General features: G+C 36.4%; 1 protein-coding gene across 3 annotated transcripts in view; it reads right to left on the bottom strand.

The window, feature by feature from the left end:
- The window catches only part of SOX6 (SRY-box transcription factor 6), a 375,778-nt gene that overhangs the window by 316,080 nt on the left and 40,896 nt on the right, over positions 1 to 18,802 (bottom strand). For all 3 annotated transcript variants that reach the window (XM_055814310.1, XM_055814313.1, XM_055814314.1), the window contains exon 2: positions 7,310 to 7,380. The gene's annotated coding sequence lies outside the window, so the exon portion shown is untranslated. The remainder of the gene's footprint in view (positions 1 to 7,309; positions 7,381 to 18,802) is intronic.

The raw sequence follows: 18,802 nt of genomic DNA, 5'->3' as shown, positions 1-18,802 counted from the left end.
TACTTATCTCTGAAATGCCTGTTTTCCATTGATGGATTGGATAATCATGAGCCTGATTTGACGTTCATAAAACTTTTGCTGAAACACGATCAAGGAGCGTTATCACACACTCCGAAGTTAACCACATCTCTGATCCTTTGTGCCTGCTGCAGGAGCAGCTCTCGAGTTTTAGGTCTTAGTTCTGAGGTTTTAAGGAGTGAAATTTTTATTTCACTTTCATCATGCTAAGTTTGGCTTCAAACTCTTGTGCTTTACTCTGAGCATTGCAGCAGATCTAACAGTTCAGTGGGGTAACAGTGTCCAGGCAGTTATTTAAAAGAAATGTATAATGTATCACACACTAAAGCATTTGAGTAGAACACAGATACTAAACCAGTAAATTCCATATACACAGCCAGTTTGCTAGCTAGTCATCCATCTTCACCCTGGTGCCCTACAGTTCTTTAGAACTTCTGCAGGACCATGTGTCTCAGTCAGCTCCTCATTCCTGCCAATTTCCAGAGGACAACTGTCCCTGTTTATGAATCAAACCTTTCTCTTTAACTGAAAATAAGAACTATGAATGAAGTTGTACACTTTTTGAACTGTTTCATTGGGGAAGGAGGAAGTGAGAGGCGAAACTTCAAACCCTCATTTAACCTGTTTTGTTTTAGCATCAGAGAATTGGATTAATTACTCCCTGGGGCTTTTTGGCTCCTGCAGAGGGATCTTTCAGACTAAGTTTCAAAGCCAGGATTACACAGTAATCTCTAATAAACCTATAAAGATAATATGGTATTTACACAATTAAGTGTAGGTTTTGAATATTCAGTGATGCACAGTACTGAATCCATCACACATGCATTAAGAACAGAAGCTGCTCCCAGTTAGTTCAAATTGATTTTGTTCAATGTCTTGCTAGTGTAGACAACCCAAAATATCAGTTCTTCATCACTGTGCATGAGCTTAGATTACTAAAAGTAAAAATGAATATTTTCACATTATTTATATTTAAATTATTAATGAAAGTGCTGCCAAGAAAAAGTCAGCTATAGAAATGAATTTAAAAAAAATACACACTGATTCTTAAAATTGACCCTTTATGCTCTATCTTACCTTTAATATCTTAAAGTAACATTTTTTAATTGAGGTTTCACTTTGATCTGTTCTTTTTAATTAACTTTAGAAATGTGAGTGTTTTACAGTACAGTCATTATCAATTTTTTTTATTTAGCTATTGACACTTACATTTTACCTTCAATAGACCATTATCAGATTTCTATTGAGTCAGGCTTTGGTATATACTAAAGATCCTGATACATCTAGCAAGTAGTTAACCTTTTACCCCACACTCTCTTCTAACTGTGATTATGATGAACGACTGGTAAGTTCTAAGCAATTCTGGTTATGTCAATAAATTAATCAAACGGCCATTGGTATATGCACATTAGAAAGAGAGAGAGAAAATGAAACTGTCTGTGGATACTTTATAACCCTCACCCTTTTAAGTAATATGATTTGAAAAGTTTATGTTGACATCAGCTGTTGGTATTGTTCATCCGCACTATAGAATAAGAAACCTTTTTGTGTAAATTTATGTAGAATGAGAAATACTGTATATATTTCACCACTGGCAGTGTGGTCTAAAGAAAATTCTTTCTAGAGCTTTCTGAGATCCTGCATTGTAGTTATTAAGTGACCTGAGGCTTTGGTTTTGGGATGAACAACCATTTCTTCTAAAAATATCTTGGCTCTGCAAATGTCAATTGCTTGCAGAAAACCTATAGGACTCTGTCCAGGTATGAACTTGTACGAATACTTTGCTTCCATGTTCTTAATTTAGCTTCTTAGCATAAATATTTCCTTATAGATTCATCTCTCCCAAGCACTGCATGCAACTTCAACAGCATATAGAATTGTTTGGGTGAGGATTTCCATTTTACTGGTTAGTACTTTAGCAAAGAATTTTTTAGACAGCAGATGGATCTAGTGCATTACACGGATCTCACCCAGCACACATATGCAGCAGCAGTAGAGCAAGGAGTTCCTCGCTTATAACCAGAGCATGACAATCCTTTGAAAAGGCATTTCTAGCAGCACCTTCACTAAACGGTCCAATGTCATCAAAAAGTAAGCAAAGACCACATACGTGGCCTCTGTGCTGTGTGTCAGAAGCTGGTTAGATAGTGCTTTCACTAAAATGAGGACACCAGTGAGGGTAAGTGCCAAAGAGTTTCGCAGCACAAACCCCTTTGGATTTATAAGAATGAAAACTGTTATGTTGTATTTTTTCTCTTGTGGCATACATTTCATTCTTCATAAAAAACAGAAGAAGATTTCTGTGCTATGTCAATATCCTGGAATTAGTTTAAGTACACTGTTTATTATAAGAAAAACTGGCTGAAATGAATACAATGCATATTGTATTCCACAATAAGAGCATTCTGTATATCTACTCATCTATTTACTTACTACCAAGAAACAGTCTGTAGAGTCAATTGTAAAGCAGCCAAAATAATGTCTGCTGCACTCAGAAGGTAAATAGGAACTCAGATAGGAACATGCTTCTGTGCCAGCATCACGGAACAGACACTCCTATTAGAACTAGAAGTCCCTAGGTGACCTCCCACAACCACACAGCCCAAGAAAAATTCACAAGGGGGAGTCCATCAGACATCCCAGTTAGAAGCACAGGGCAGGGAGAGAGCACTTCAGATACTAAAAAACAAACAGATCTTTTTGTAGTTTTGATTGGGGTTCTGTCCTGCCCTCAGCAGGCGAATGTCCCAGCCATCTTCCTCACTCCTGCAGTCTTTTTTCCACACCTGTTTCTCTTCAGGTACAACTACAAAGCTCTGGATGGATGCTGTGCTTCTACTAGACCCACACTGGCAAATGGGCTAGGGCATCTATGTACCCGGTGTTACCTGAATGCAAAGAAACCCCCTTTCCCCCTTCCATTTTGTTTCTACCTAACTGACTTTCTCTTAAGTACATCTAAAATATATGTAGTTACAGAAGCTTTCTCAGAAAAAAAAAAATCTTCAAAACAGGAGCCCTGCTTTTGTATTTATACCTTGAGTTATATTCTGGAACTTTGTTTCTTATTAGAAAATTTGTGTGTTAATGTAGTGCAAGCATTGCATAAAACCAGTAAGATAGTCTTCTACTTGAAGCAGATTTAATATTCACCATTTATAATGTAATCCCAGGAAAAAAGAGCTTTGAATTGCTGAGGGGCTACTTCATGCTACCACCACATCATTTTACATTGGTATGGCACAAAAGTTAGCAGGAAAGTAGGCAGAAGAGGATAAAGACCTCTGATACCTCCAGCACACACATAGCAAAAAAGTATGGGTGTTGCAGCAAACAGAGCTTCTAGCAAAGCATCATTGTGCTTTCTTAAGAGGAATTTTGAAAGAATCAGCCGTGAGTGACAAGCCGGAAAACATCTCCTTGACCAAAATGCTGATCAACAATTATATTTTATAAAGAGAAAAATGGAGATCAACTTTTTGATAGTTGTATTCAGGATATTGTTTTTCTAAAGAGTAGAGACATTATATTTTCCCAAATAAATTAACTGTAATTCAGTAGAACATCAGATGTTATCAGTTAAACCTGTAAATGTAAATAGTGCCAAAGCCATACATTTTCACTTGCTCTAAATAAGCTGTGCCTTCTTTGACTTTATCATTTAGATATTCACAATTTAATAGTTTTCTCCTTTTAAATAAGGTGGTACAAATACAAAGCACCAATCTATTTGGTCAGATGCTCCATGGAGTAATTAAACACACTTGCTAAATTTTTGAATAAAAACATTCCAAAATAAACAACAACAAAAGTATAAAAATTGCCTTAAAAATAAGATTGAGGAAAACATATTAAATATTGAGTTTGAAGCAAAGCATACTCCCTGATGACGTGCTGACTGGGATAAGTGTTTGAAAAGATGAAGTTTACCTACTCACAATCTCAGTTTTGTTGTGTCATAATGTGTGTGCATGTGTATCCCCTAAGTGTTTCTATTTTTGTTTTTAAACTTTCTTTGAAAAAAATTGCTGCTATTTGTTTTTAAAGCAATTTGATTTTAGTCTCAAATCCAGTTATATTATTTTCATCATATTTTCAATACAGGCTTTTCACTGAAGAGCTGTTCTCGCAAGACTAAGTTGCATGGCCTGTAACACCATTCATTTCGGAGGTGGGGGGGTGTCCCCTCTGTCAGTGTTTGCACTTTGTAGTCAAGTTGCAATAAAATGTTTACACAGAAACTGAACTGCTAGTAAAAAGGTATTTCTAATGACTGATGTACAAGCAAAATTTGTTTTAAAAGCTGTGTTATTAGAGGATATTTATTTTACTATCTGTGACTTTAAATAACTATTGCAGTTTACTACTGGACCAATGTACTTGAGAAGAACAATTAAATAAATTAAGCCATGTAAGGACCACATTCTTGAAAAAAGTAACCTTTAGTTAGGACAATTACTCTGTGGGCATAACACAAAAGCACAAATGTCATATTTTCCATGAAATTCACTTTTGTATGAATCATCAATCCTGTTTTCTCCTGAATACAACTAGCCAAATATGACAAAAAACCCCAAAGTTGTCTGAACTGGATGATCCAAGTAATTACATGTTACAGCAGAATGCATCTATGACAAAACTTTCAAAAATTTGAGGAAAAAGTTATTATAGCCCCTGGTTGAAATAGCTTTGGTACAGACCTATAGCAATATTTAGCAGATCTTGCTGTATTCCCATATAAAAACTATGCACAAAGATCAGTCTTCCTAGCACTGTACTTCACTCCTTCCCTTTGGAGTATAGATCAAACATGCTATAAAAACATGCCCAAATATTATAGCATAACATGAAAAAAGCATACACTCATCATTAGCATTTTCTAAATGCAGCTTAGAATTTAACCTTCTCCAAACTCCTTATAGATGCAAACTTTATGTCTTCCACACCAATGTCCCAAAGCTCTCATATGGTATCATTTGCTTAGGGCCTATTTGTTCAGCCTCAGGACTTGATCCTGATTTCATCAGCTTCCATGGTCACCTCATAAGTACTGCAAAAATCAAGCCTTTAAATTAAAAGATACTTGAGGTAACACCCATCCTGTTAGTCTATAGAGCACAGGGAAAATTTATGACACTGTACATACTAATGTTACTGAATAGTACGTCTGTATCTGCTGAACAAATGTATGCTACCTACAGAATATTTGCAAGTTCAGAGAGGTACAACACAGGTGATTTAAGATCTAAACCTGGCTTACTATAGAACGTATACTTCAATCCTGTTTTCAGTATGTGAGGAAACACCAGGCTGAATCAAGCAGTTGTACATCCCAAATCTTATTTTCCGTTCATGTGAACTTAAGGTTTGCATATGTTCCATAGATCTATAGTGCTAAATACTAAAATAAGTTCTTTAATCGGAGAACAAGAAACATCAGCCATAGTGTTAGCTTCTCCAGATGTTCATGACGATGTGATTGAACTCTTGAGTTGCAGAGAATACCTACAGAAGACCAGACTGGTTCATTTTGTGCAGTCATTCCGTAGTGTCATTTACTTGGCTTCATTGGTAAGGCTGCTGAGTCACACTCTACCTCTCATGGGCACAATACCGTAAGGTGTCTCAACTGTACCTAACAAAAGTTAATGTACAGTCGTGTGATATACTTTTCTGAGAAGTAAGGACTGTTGTTAAGTACTTACTTGACTGACCTAAACACAAACTTTGTTTTCAAAGTACTGTTTATGTTGGCTTTTTTACTGCAGTTTTTTGTCATTGTCAAGCAAGAAAAACAAAACTCAGATCAGGAGTTCTTAACAAAGTTGCTAAAGCCCTTTATATGTTCATAAAACTACATGAACACGAGTTAAACAATACTTACAGATTCTCACTCAATTTGCTTGGTACCCAAATTTTACCATGAATCTATGATTGTATTTACTCCATTGCTTTGATTGGAAAGTATGCTCCATATTGAAGTATAAAGAGGTACTGTTTGTATTGACTGATACATTACTATTTCCATTTACAGATGAGAAAACTGAGGCAAAGAAAGCCTAACTGATTGCTTGAAAAAAACATGCAGTGGCAAAGCCAGAAAGAGTTAAATTCCTCACTCTCAATTTAGTAATCACTTTACATTTCCTTCTCAGAACAATCTTTCAATGGTAATACTTTTTAAAAATTGTTTATTTTATTTGAGAATGTTTTCTTTAAATATGACTGACAATGCTCATTAAAAAGATGCTGACCTGTAAGTGAAGGAAACTGCAAATATAATAGCAAAACCATATATGAAAATGAACATTTGTAAAGAGGAAGGGTTAGTACAAATTGAACATATTTCCATATTGAGAGGAAAACCAGCAATATTTTTCCCTGATGAATGTAGTTTTGTGAACATCTTTTTCCACAAATGATTGAATAAATATTTATTCATAAACTATATTTGTGACTTAAGAGAACAAGCTGCATAGATTGGTTTCATTTATACTACATCATACAAGAGGTAATGCAATAATTTATATCATGCCAAGCCTAAGTCCCATTAGATTTTCCTTATTATACTTGAATAAAGCTGAAGACTATCCAAACCAGCAATTCTGAAAGCTTTCTATTTGTTGCGTAAATAACTGTCTTCCTCCCAGACCTCTAACTTTCCCTGTCTCAAAGCATTTATGCACAGGTCTTGTCCCATTTGCTTTATTTGAACTCGGCCATACACTGAAACATATTCTGGGGCCGTGGCCTAAACGACTACAGTCTCAGTCATTTTGCTGCAACCAAGGTCAGCTTTCTCCAGGGTATATAAAAATACATTCCCAGCTCAGCAGATACTGGTCATCCTAGTGTTTCCTCAATCAACCCATGCAGCATTTCCTCTAAAAGTCCTGTCAGTCTTGAATCACAGCCCCACAGTTCATTTCTAGAAATAATTTTCATCACAACAGCAAGATGCACCACAGTCATTACCAAGTGTCAAAACTGATGTGTTACTGTAGGCAACACTGTTCTCTCATTATTATTATTATTATTATGAAAACCAGAAGAAAGTTTGAAATAACAGGAATATTCATTGTTAATTCAAGCATCTGTAACCCTTCAAATAACTGAAGCATAAGTTCGTAGCAAAAAAACTATAAAAAGTTTAGAAGTAGTTAGAAAGTTCTGTTATTAAGAAATGTACCTAAAACTGTGATATGACAGTGACATTCTACTTCGATTCTTCATGTTAACCAGGCTATCAGAAAGATGCACATAACAGAAAAATTAATCAATAAATACTTACAAGTACACAAGAAAATCAGCCCCAGTTCCCAGAAATCACTGGTAAGTTGCTTTTGAATTCATGAAACTGACCTGAAAACATAAAAAGAAAAAAAAAAAGTTGAAAGAAAAGAAAGCCCAGAACTGATAAATTTTACTTTTTTTATTATTATAGTTATGATTTTTAACTATGAACTAAATAAAACAGAACATAAGACTGTTGTCACTTTTTCAGCCAAGTAATTTACACAGAATTTGTTTCCAGGAAGCCAATACCAAGAGAAACAATTATTTCATTGTTCTGCATCTCACACCACAGCAACCCAGTCCATTACGGCTTCTAGGAACTGTCATAAATGCAAGCATGTTCATCTTTTAAGAAGGAAAATAGCTGTGAGGAGGGTTTTGGCTGGGTGGGGGTGGGTGGGTGGGGGTGTTCTTGTTTTCAACTGTTACAGAATCCTCATTACTTATTAAAAGTATTTTGTTAGAATTTTGCAGCTTAACTGGTGTAAAATAATATTGTTTACGTGCATTTAAGTGGAACCCATCTAAGGCAAATTCACACAGAAAGACAGACTAACGATTTTGTTCTCCTGCGGTCTAGATCCTGGTTAGAAGCTTAGCCTAAGTACAATGCATTCACTATAAGGCATGATTAAATTCAACATTCTTTTTCCTGCATACCCCTCAGTTCTAGTTGGAAAGGTAACAGATGCAACTCAAACCCACAGAGCTTGCCTTATAAAATTCTTTAACTAGCACAATGACTCACTTTATGCCTCTAAATATCCATGGTTTCCTCTCTCCAGAACCCCCATGCATTAGAAGGTAGTTCAGTAGTTTATTTTTATTGTTTGGTCTACATACAGCACATTTTTAGTTCTTATGAAAACAAAGAAACTTTGTTGCACAGCCCTTGTTTTCTTTCCAAAATGTGAGGATGGATATGGGTAACATTAAACTGAAAATAGTAATGGAGCCTGGGCAACTAGTTTAGGTCAAAACCTTTTTGTTCTCTGGGAGCTATCTGATTAATTTGCAGTTCATAAAACAGTGGGTGTAAGCTCAGTTTAAAAACATGTAACTATATTTAAGATGAAATCATCATTTTTGTTAGCCTCCAGTAATCTTTAAGAAACACCTTCCCACAACATTTCTGTATCCTAAAGTGCACCAGCCGGTACTGCATAGTGCCTAGAGACAAGGAGAGAATACCAAACTTATCTTGATGTAGAATATCCTCCTTATTTCATACACCCACCCTGAAGTGCATATTATTCATTCCAACCAAGCCCTCCCCCATCCCGAAAGTACACATTTAATTGTGCCTTCTCTCCTGTGATACCAACAGAGAGTCAACAAATCTCATTTGCTATATCAATGCAGTGTTATTATATATTTTAAAAGCAAGTCTGAATCTCATTATCAGCTGATTTATGCCATTAGTGTGCTTTGGAGCCACCAATTAAACAAGGACAGTGGTTCATAAGGTCACAGTTAATTAATCTGAAAGAGTATAAATACACTTTAATGCACACCACCTCATGTAGAGAATTTAGGAACAAAGTACCAAACCTTTATTCTGAGCAAGCAATTAGGGGGAAAGGTTAACTATACAAAATTTTAAATTTAGCTTTGGCACTCCGTTAGTCTATCAGGGAAAAAGTTCAATTTGGTAGAAACTCCTGCGGAATAATGTGTATGTGAAGCCTTGATTCTTACAGCAACAGTGCAAGTGAGGGAGAAGGCAGAACAGAGCTAACCATACCCAGTGATCCTGAGCAAACGAAGGTTTGTTGCTCCAATAACACCTCAGAACAGTGAATCAGCTGCAGGCTTACCCATTATGTAGCTGGGCAGGGTGGGAAAACCAAAAAACCCCAACCCCAAACAGCCCAGTCTATTCAAAATGGACTCATCTGAGCTAGACTGTTGTATTTTAGAACATCATACAAAACTGACTTTTCCTTCAACCACCTTCCCTTAGTAAATTTATTAAAACAGTGCAATCAAGTAAGCGTTCAGTAATAGCAGTAGTCTACCAACACAGAGTACAAGTAAAATGCTGAAAACAATCTAATCAACCAGAAAAGTTTAATACAAAAATCTCTATCAGGTGTATCCTATACAAATCATACAACTAAATATAAATTTGTGACATAAATAAAATACACCATAGACTAATACTATACAGGTCAGTAGTTGTTCCACGTAGATTTTTATACCTGTCTCTTTCATCAATAAAACACTTACATTGTGTTTTTAAAGACATTTGGGAGGGCAGCTCCCACTGATGTTGATAAGAAAGACCTAAACCTTTCAGAAGTCTACCCCTTATTCTATTAGCTTAAACCATTTATATTTTCACTTTAGATGTCTCAAGTTGAACTCCAGGTAACTACAGAGGTGAATAATTGTTGCATAAACATATACAAGAACAAAGTTCTTTTTTAAGTATTCTGTTGATTTAATTGGTACAAGTCCCACCAGAAACTTCACTCAGATATTTTACAGTTGAAAAGTTCTCAAAACATTCTCAACACCTGCAGTTTCTGCAGGTATTTCAGATGCTTGTTTGGAAAACCACTAGCATCCTTATCAAGGAGTGGTTCTCCTCGTTCTACTGCAAAAGGGAAAAAATAAAGTTGTAAGAGCAACTTGTGCTCAGATTTCAGGTACATTTGCCAAAGGATGTTTCAGACTTAAACCAGCACATAGCATGAACCAAACAAAAAAGCTGACTTTCTGTTCTACCACTCTGTTAAAATACAAAAACTTCTGATGGCAGAGGAAAAAGTGTAAAGACCTAAATCTGTGTAACGGTGACTCCAGTGCTCTGATACTAATCAGCATTTCAACCTACAAGCTAAAGCATGGTTGCAAGGCAGGGGAACAGAAGCAAAAGCAGATGCAATATAGTAGACCTATATGAACTTACTGGCTATACTTTTCTGACCCTTGCTGTTGAAACACCCAGAGGTAACACACCATGGACTTCCAAGTCTTGGAAAGCAGAACAAAAAACCCAAACAGCAAAACCTGCCAACACCATGAAAACAAGAACCCATAAAGACAAGGATTTACAAGAGGACCTAAGGGTTCAGGCAATCCATTTTCAGTTGAAAATAGCAAAGGTTGATTATCTCTTTGTTTGCCTCAAAATTTCCATTTTAGAAAACCATAAAAAGATCACCTTTTAAATGCAAGTTTGCTCAAAAGCAAACATCATCGCACTTTTCACGGTTTCGACGGCTTGTTTAGGGTTGTTTTTTTCAAACAACAAAACGTGTCCTAATGTCAGGTAACATGAAATGAGATCAAGGTCATTTCTGCAAACACCAAAAAGTCACAGGTCTGGCTTAAAAGAAGCATTAATAAAGTTAACCATTTCTCATTGATTTGACTAAGAATAATGTACAATCATCCAACAATTTCACGGAACCTTTCAAACGAACTCACTTTTCAAAAAGCTGAGTTTTTGCTTATCTTGCAAACACATATTAACAACAAGAGAATGCTGGACATAAAAGATTATGTACATCACTAAATGACTATAAGATCTTGTACAACCCGAACTGTTATGAACTAAAGAAAATACCATAAATAGCCAAATATCACTTATAAAATAGTTCTTTTTTCACCCAAACACCCTCAGCTCTAATAATTCCAAGATATTTTAGTTTTCAGAACATAAGATTTCACCACTTTTGGAAAGCAGAAGAAAAATTACTCATTTTACAAAATCTTTAATTAAAATATTCTGATTCTTCTAAGATAGAGCCTCTACAGGTAGCCTGTATTTTCTGTGCACAGTCATCAGTGAGCATGAAGGAAGCCTGCAAGTAAAAAATGGAAGCAGTTATTTAGTAAGAAGCATGGCATCATGTTATATCATTTGAGAATGTGGCCTATCATTGTGGGCTGCTGGGACTAAAATATGTACAATTCAACAGCTGTTAAAAAACTCTTTTCAGAATTATAGCATGATGTAAAATGAAAAAAAGGAATAATACAGAAATGAACTATACATTTAGGGCCTGAATCACATTGCAATTTCACACCCTGAAATGTGCAAAATCTCACAATTAAAACAACATTAATGACCTGTAAGCCCCTAGCCCCAATCACAAAAATGAAGGAAACATTAGGCTGGTTACGATGAGTTGGGTTTCAGAAAACATTATTTAATTCAAGTAAATGGCACAGTCTGAAGATGATTCAATGAAGGATGTTTTACTTACACATGGAAAACTCTTAATACATGATCATTCTGAAACAGGAAAGTAAACATAGTAATTAACCAATATCGATGAGACTTTCTACAAAAGGAACAATGAAATTCCTGTTATCTTCCCTTTGTGTCACTTGTCTTCAGTGGCCCAGGACTGTATTTTACTGCTTTTGCCGGCTTGTTTCTTAAACTGTTTACTCTCCTTGGTTCCATGCATCAACAAAAAACAAAACAAAACAAAAAAAAAAAAACACAAACAAAAAACCACAACCAAACCAAAATAACCACAATGTTTTTTCCCCTATATGTATTTCATTATAGAATAGTCCCTCTGTAATGATCCTCGTGGATTTTTGTACTCTATAACAGAGATTGCAGCCAAATGATCTATCAAAGGAGGAAGCAAAGCATACCACCTGTTACACAACTGGTCATTTTAAAGCACATATTGCATCACAGTAAGAACAACACAGTGCATACAATGTAGAAATCGGGTCTCCAAAGCTCTGTGCTCAGTCTCTGCCTTCCTATAGATTTTCTGCTCAACCTTCAACAGAAGAGTTTCTTTGTGCTTCTTAGTTCCTTATTCACAAAAAGGAGCTACTATTTCTTCCTTCTGTAACAGTGGTGCTTTACAATTCTACATACCAGAAGCTGTGATGTCGTTATTACAGAAACGAGGCTCAAAAAAAAAACCCACCTAAAATAGGATACATCTCCACAGAGTTTTGCAGGGAGATGTGAGCTCACTCTGCCCACACTCAGAGATGACTGGCCACAAACCCACTCTAATCCAGTTTAGCTATGGTTAGCACTTACGTAAACTACATGACTTCCAGTTTAGAGCAACCTCACATCTGCCTACAAAAAGCATGCTGACATACACATACAATAGATGGTGTTTCTGTAAACCACCTCTTAAAAAAAGGAGCCCCATAAGCATCACCATTTTCACCAAACCCCAGAGCATGGTTCACCAGACAGTTGCTCCCTGTCTCTCCCAAGAAGGTATCACACAGTAGCGGCACAATATGTGGCAGCATTATATTATATAATGGATATAAGTTATAAGAGAGCTCCTTATTAGCTCTTCTGCAAAGGCACATGAGTTTGCAAAATTGCATTATGTCTTCCACAGGCAGCTCCTAAAGGTTTCTCTGCTGTGTGCCTGCATACCTATAAAGCATCCAATCACTACAGGGCCTGAGCACAGAATACAAAATTAAGGTCTTCTGGCTGTATCACTTCATAGGATAGCATCAGGTTAAGACCGAAAAGGATTTTGATGAAAAAAGTACTGCACATGTCCAACAACTAATTTAAATGTATTATTACACCTGCCACTAAAATCAGACTTGAAAACACGGAAAACATCTAATTCGCTGTGCAGATGAAAGAAATACCTAAATATGCATTTATTCTTTTGTATAAAAGGAAGGGGGCCAGCATTCCAGATCTGATAAGCTCTGTATTCATACTTTCAAGCAGATAAGAACCACAAGACATACACCATACTGCTTGGAAGGGTGAAGGGATAGGAGGAACTCCAGTTATAACTCATGGGTTAGAGACAGCAAAAGCCTTCTCAGTGGCTCAGGGTAGGCTGGCAGGCGCTGCTGGCTCCCTGCTCCCACTTCAAAGGATTTGGATTCCCCAGCAACTCCTGCAGTAGCCCACTGCCACTCACATGATGTAGCTATAACACAAAATACACTTCTGAACTTCTTGTGAGCTACATGCTGTTTTAATAGCCACAGGCTGGGTCATTCCTAATCAATATGATTGAATTAAAGAAAACAGACAAAGCTTTCAAAATGGGTACGTTTCTGTAGTGTTTACATATACAGGTCCATGCACTGAAGGCACTACAAGACAAATTAAGCCCAGTATGAAATGTTACAGCATTACAAGCTCCAAGTACGACGGGTGTTCCAAATACCAGAAACCCTTCCAGCACATGGTATTCTTACGAGTATATATCAAATACAGAGAGAGTTTTACAGCAAATACAAATTGCACTTGGAAAGTTACTTTCTACACCTACAGAAGCAGCAGCATGCAGGGGACATAGCTTGGAAATGACATCCAGGGTTACTCTTCTGAGACTCACATTTGCTGCACAACCATGAAAATCACCCACAGAAAGAGCGATGTGGCAGCTCTGGCATTGACCTGCATTACAGTATTTGGCATTTTTTTTTTCCTCTTCTCTCTCTCTCTGTGCCTCAGCTGTACTTTCTCCATTTGGAATGATAGCTTTTTAATTTCTTCCAATGGGCGTACAGGGACTTACAGCTGTAACAGGGTCTCAGGGTGCTACTGTAATGCAATCTCACAGGGGTTCTCTGGATACAACTTTAACACAAAATAACAACAATGGTTTTGTTTATTATAAAATATTATAATTATGTAATAATTGCATTATGCAAGAAGAACACCACACATACCAGGAGCTGTTAGCCTACCACATTGATGTATTTTTTTCTTGACAAACTGTATTAAAATTAACAATACTGTTAGTAGTTCTCGGCTCCCTTATCTTTTGAATATGTAACGTGTCAGGTTCCCTCCTCTTTCATATTCAGACAAATGTCTAAAGTAATTTTACTGAAGAATTGGCTTTGTTTAAAAGAGGGTACCTTCTTTCAGTTCAGTCATATGACCCAAAAGGACAGTATAAAAAGTATAAAAATGTTATTCAAATTGGAATTAAGCATGCAGTTAAGTTTCTTAAATTCAGTTACGGAACAGAATGGAATTGCATTGATTAGTGATTCAGATCAACTATCTATATTTACAGGTACATATTCATTTTATCTACATTTTTTTATCTATTGCTTACATATATTTTTATATTTACAATTGTAAATTACAATTTAAATTTACAATTTAAAATTACAATTTATATCTACAATTGCTGACTTCCTCTGAGCAAACAAACAGTCTTTTTGGAAAGAAAAAATAATTTAAAAAAAATGCACAACTGTATTTTCCTTGTGAGAAAAAGCATCAAGAATTATGAAGATTTGGGAACAGTTAAATAACATGGGAGTCTTTGAGCCATTGCACTTCAATGTTCAAAATCTGATGCTGTTGCACACGGACCCTAGCAAGGATTTAGGACACATTTTCATCGGGTGCTTTGACTTAACACCTGCTAAATTGTACTTGTGCTACATTTACCAGATGCAAACCCCTTGGTACAATTCTTCATAGTGTAACACCTACATATGTATAGGCAAAGCTTAGAACAGTAACAAGACACCTTCTAAACAGGAAACTAAAGCCCTCAAATAAAGATATGGGGGGCTGGGGGGGTAGAGTATTCATTGTGAAAACCCAGTTTTACCATTATTTCCAAGAGCTACAAATGGTAAGATAGTTGAAATGCCTAGCTGATATTTTAGAGGCATCAACACTAATATCACTGCATGGGAACACATTAACATATTTAAACTTCCAGCATAAATATAGCATACAGCAATTGGATTTGAAAATTCCCTGAAAACTGGAGATTCAATCTGTCACAACTGTGGTGCACTTACACAACAACAACAAAAAATAGAGATTGGTGGTTTTGTTTAAAAAGATTTAAAAAATTAAAAAAAAAAAGAAAAAGAAGAGGAATGCAACCATGTACCCTTACCTTCAGAATGTAATGTAAGCAGGCTGCGAGCCAAATGGCCAGGAGCTAAGTCAGCTGTACATAAACTCACGTTTTTTTCTGACAAATCTATGTTGTAATATTACAATATAAGTGTGCCATTTTCTCCTATTGGAACTAGTGTTAATCCAGACAAAACATCAGGGTTCTGTATTGGAGACTACCATATTACTGAAGCTCAGATTTTAAAAGCTAGTTAAGTAGGACATAAAAATCAATTAGAGAGCCTTCAGAATGTCTGCCTTCAGGCCTACTTCCTGGGATTCCCTGAGGGGGAAAAAAAGCCAAACTCATGCACTAACCTTCCCTCTCAGCTCTGATTTTTTAAATTATTTTCTCCTGACACTGTAACTAGAGAAAAGGAGGTCCAGGTGCTCTCATTCTAATTTCCTGTAAGTAAACAAAACTTCGTTTTTCAAGGATATATTCAGTCAATTAGAATCCCACCTTACATATGTATCCTCTGTCAGAAAACAGTTCCCCTAGTATGTGACACAGAGTGCTGCCAGCAAGAATATGGCTTTGTATTCTGCCAAAAGGAGCATTCTATTTGTGATTATCTACAATAATCAGTCCTGAAGATAATTAACCTGCTGGACAAATAAATCACACGAAAAAATATGAACCACGTTACCTCAACAAGGCCTCAAAATACAACACTCTCAGCCTCCTTTCAGTCCCTCCTAAAGCATGAGTGCTTCATTAGTTTAAAAAGCAAGCAAATAAATATATTTATTTAAGGAAAGAGTACACCTTGAAACAGAAATTTGCCTTCAGTAGTAAAGCTGTCTGATAAGAATTCAAGCTTTCAAGACTTAACCAGGTGAAGCTCTAGTTTCTTCTGATTTTCACCTATGACGTCTCAGTCAAATCTTGGTTGTGATTGTGAACAATACTTGTTCTTGTTGCCTATCATCTAAAAACTTTGAATTCCTATTTTTTCTGCAACATTCACCTCTGCAAGATATTTTGAAACCAGAACTGAAATAAGTTGACCATAGATAGAAACCCTTGCAGGCAATGCTGCCCATCAAACAAATAATATGACGACCCCTAACTTCAATTTATGTTAAGCCCAGTCATTGGTACTAAGTCAAGCAGGTTAAAATGCTAAAGTGTTACTTTCTATCGGTCTATAAAGAACACTCCTGTGTTCATAGCCTGGTTTTTGTACTGTGTATAGAGATCACATATTAGGGAATTGTTGATCTTGCAGTCAGAGGCGCCCTGCACTTCAGGACAGACTGTCCTAAACTACAAATTTAAAGGAAAGTTTGGGGGAAGGGTTCTGTTTCTCACATCCTGAAAATGATTCCTAGCCTTTTCAGGTAGTCATATAAAACCCTACCTCCAGGCATTACTAGCACTGCTCATCGTCTATGAGCCTCGGGCCATCTGCACCTGCCTTCAGCACGGTACTGACAGGCAGCAATGCAAAGCTGACAGCTAGAGGGGTGGCTACTAGGTGCTTTGCATATGATATTTCAAAAGTGTAAATGGAATGCTGATCTTAAAAAAAAATTTAAAAATCACACACTCAAAAGGTTGGCGTTAATCTGGATAGCAAACCTAAAAGTTTCACCAGATTATCTCATCAGCCTGACATGTCTCATTACAAGATCTTATCACTGGTTAACTAAACAAAGGAAAATGAAGAGGGAAATAAAAATATACAGGCAATAACTTCTATTTCTTTAAAAAGAAAGTTCTTTAGGAAGTGCTTCATATGTGTTTCTGTCTTGTGCTAAATGAAGCAGCTATCACTGTGGAATTTTAGGGTGGTGTTTTCTCCGTTTTCTTTTTAATGAACACCAGAATGAACATTACAGCTACTTCCATCAGAAATCATTAGAGCACAAGTTACAACTACTCCCTGGCAACTATAAAGTATGTAGGTTGGTTGGGGGGGTTTTGAGTGTTGTAAAATTTACTGATTCCTCTTCTACTTCAACTAGACATACTTTGCTTCTTTGAGCTAGAAATTTCTCTTTTTCCAAGTGACCCTGCCCCCTTTTTCTGGCATATGCACCCTTGGGAATGCATAAAGTTAATCACTTTTGCGTAAACACACTTATAAGAAAACTTTCTGGGAAATCAAGGAGAAAGAAAATGTTTAAAAAGTGTTAACCAATGCCACTCTCAAGAACCAAAATCACATTCACAGATCTTCCCCACTAAGTTTTTAAACGTTAGTCTTCTCTTTCTTCATTTAAGAAACTGTAAACAAAAAATTTTGCAGTTATAGTTCCAATGAAATAGTTACTCTATTGCTAACTACTCCTTGCTTCCAAATAACTTAATCCGCTTTCTTTCCAGCTATGGACATAAGGGTGGTACTGCAGGTCACAGCTCTGTTCAAGACCCCATTGTTTTCAGTGCTGTGTAAATTGCCATAAAGGGTCTTAAAAGCGTACAGTTCTAAGAGGACATGCATTTTGAAAATATCAACAGACACGCTACTCAGTGTGAATAAACGTGGTCACTGAAAGAAATATATCAAACCCTAGAGACTCCCCTGAACTCGCAGGTAGGCATGGCTATTTTGGACACAGGGTTAAAACCCAGCTCTACTGGATTCATCACAGAACAATGACGATTTTAATGGATCTAGGATTTTGCTCTTTATTCTGTCACCCCAATGAGGTAATCAATCTCTTAGAAATTTTCAGAACTTGGCTGAATTATCAATACCTGATAATTCACTGCAAAGTCAGACGCTACTATCATTAGCCACCACAAGAACATATTGTGCACCTATATAACGTTTCCAAATAAAATTTTAAAGTATCTTACAAAAATAAAATTAAAATGTAATAATACTACAGTTGGGTGATCTTGTCCTCTATACAGAGTGCCAACATAAAGTCTGTGGAACTTTCAAACCACAATTTGAGGATCAAGGAGGGAGATCAAGCAATAGGCATTTCTAATACTGACACCCTGTACTGGGATAGTTTGTGCAGTTAAGCAACACCTTAATAGAAAGTCATCTTGAAAATCAGGGAATAAGATTCTACTCAATAACATCAGAGACAGCAGAATCCCAGTCTAAGCCATGCAGAACTTTGCAAAAATCAGTCAAAATACTATTAAAACATTTTAAAAGTCATAAGTGTAAAAAAATACATTACTCTCAGAAGTCAGATGAATCTTCTCTGTCAGCATGCTGACTCCTTTTTTAAGATGAACTAATCACCAGTTGCTTAAGTGCATGTACAAAAATTAAGAGATAATTATATAAAAAAATTTACAAAGTGGCTCAATGCCAACAAGAGAGTCTCCCATCAATCATACATGATACCCTTCCTGATACCTCTCCCTACCTGGAGAAGCAGCTGTGCTCTACAGCAGGTCCCAACAACCTTTAAAACCTGAGTCCTGTAGACACAATAAGAGGGTCTAAAAACATAACCAGCTAGGCCCTCCTGGTTTTGTTCACTGCTATATGGCAACATAAGAAGCAGGATTCATGCATTTTATAACATTCAAATTTCACAGCATTTCACAGCTGCACCAGTCCAATCCTGCAGAAGCCAAAGAACTGCATGATACAAGTGATGGCGATAGTCAGCCTCATTATCTCAACTATGCCTCATCCAAGATGTGATTATAGGTTC

This window comes from Falco peregrinus, chromosome 9 (genome assembly GCF_023634155.1).
Source record: "Falco peregrinus isolate bFalPer1 chromosome 9, bFalPer1.pri, whole genome shotgun sequence".
Taxonomy (NCBI): Eukaryota; Metazoa; Chordata; class Aves; order Falconiformes; family Falconidae; genus Falco; species Falco peregrinus.
Note: the sequence above shows the minus strand (reverse complement) of the source record. Positions and strands in the feature narration are given on the sequence as shown.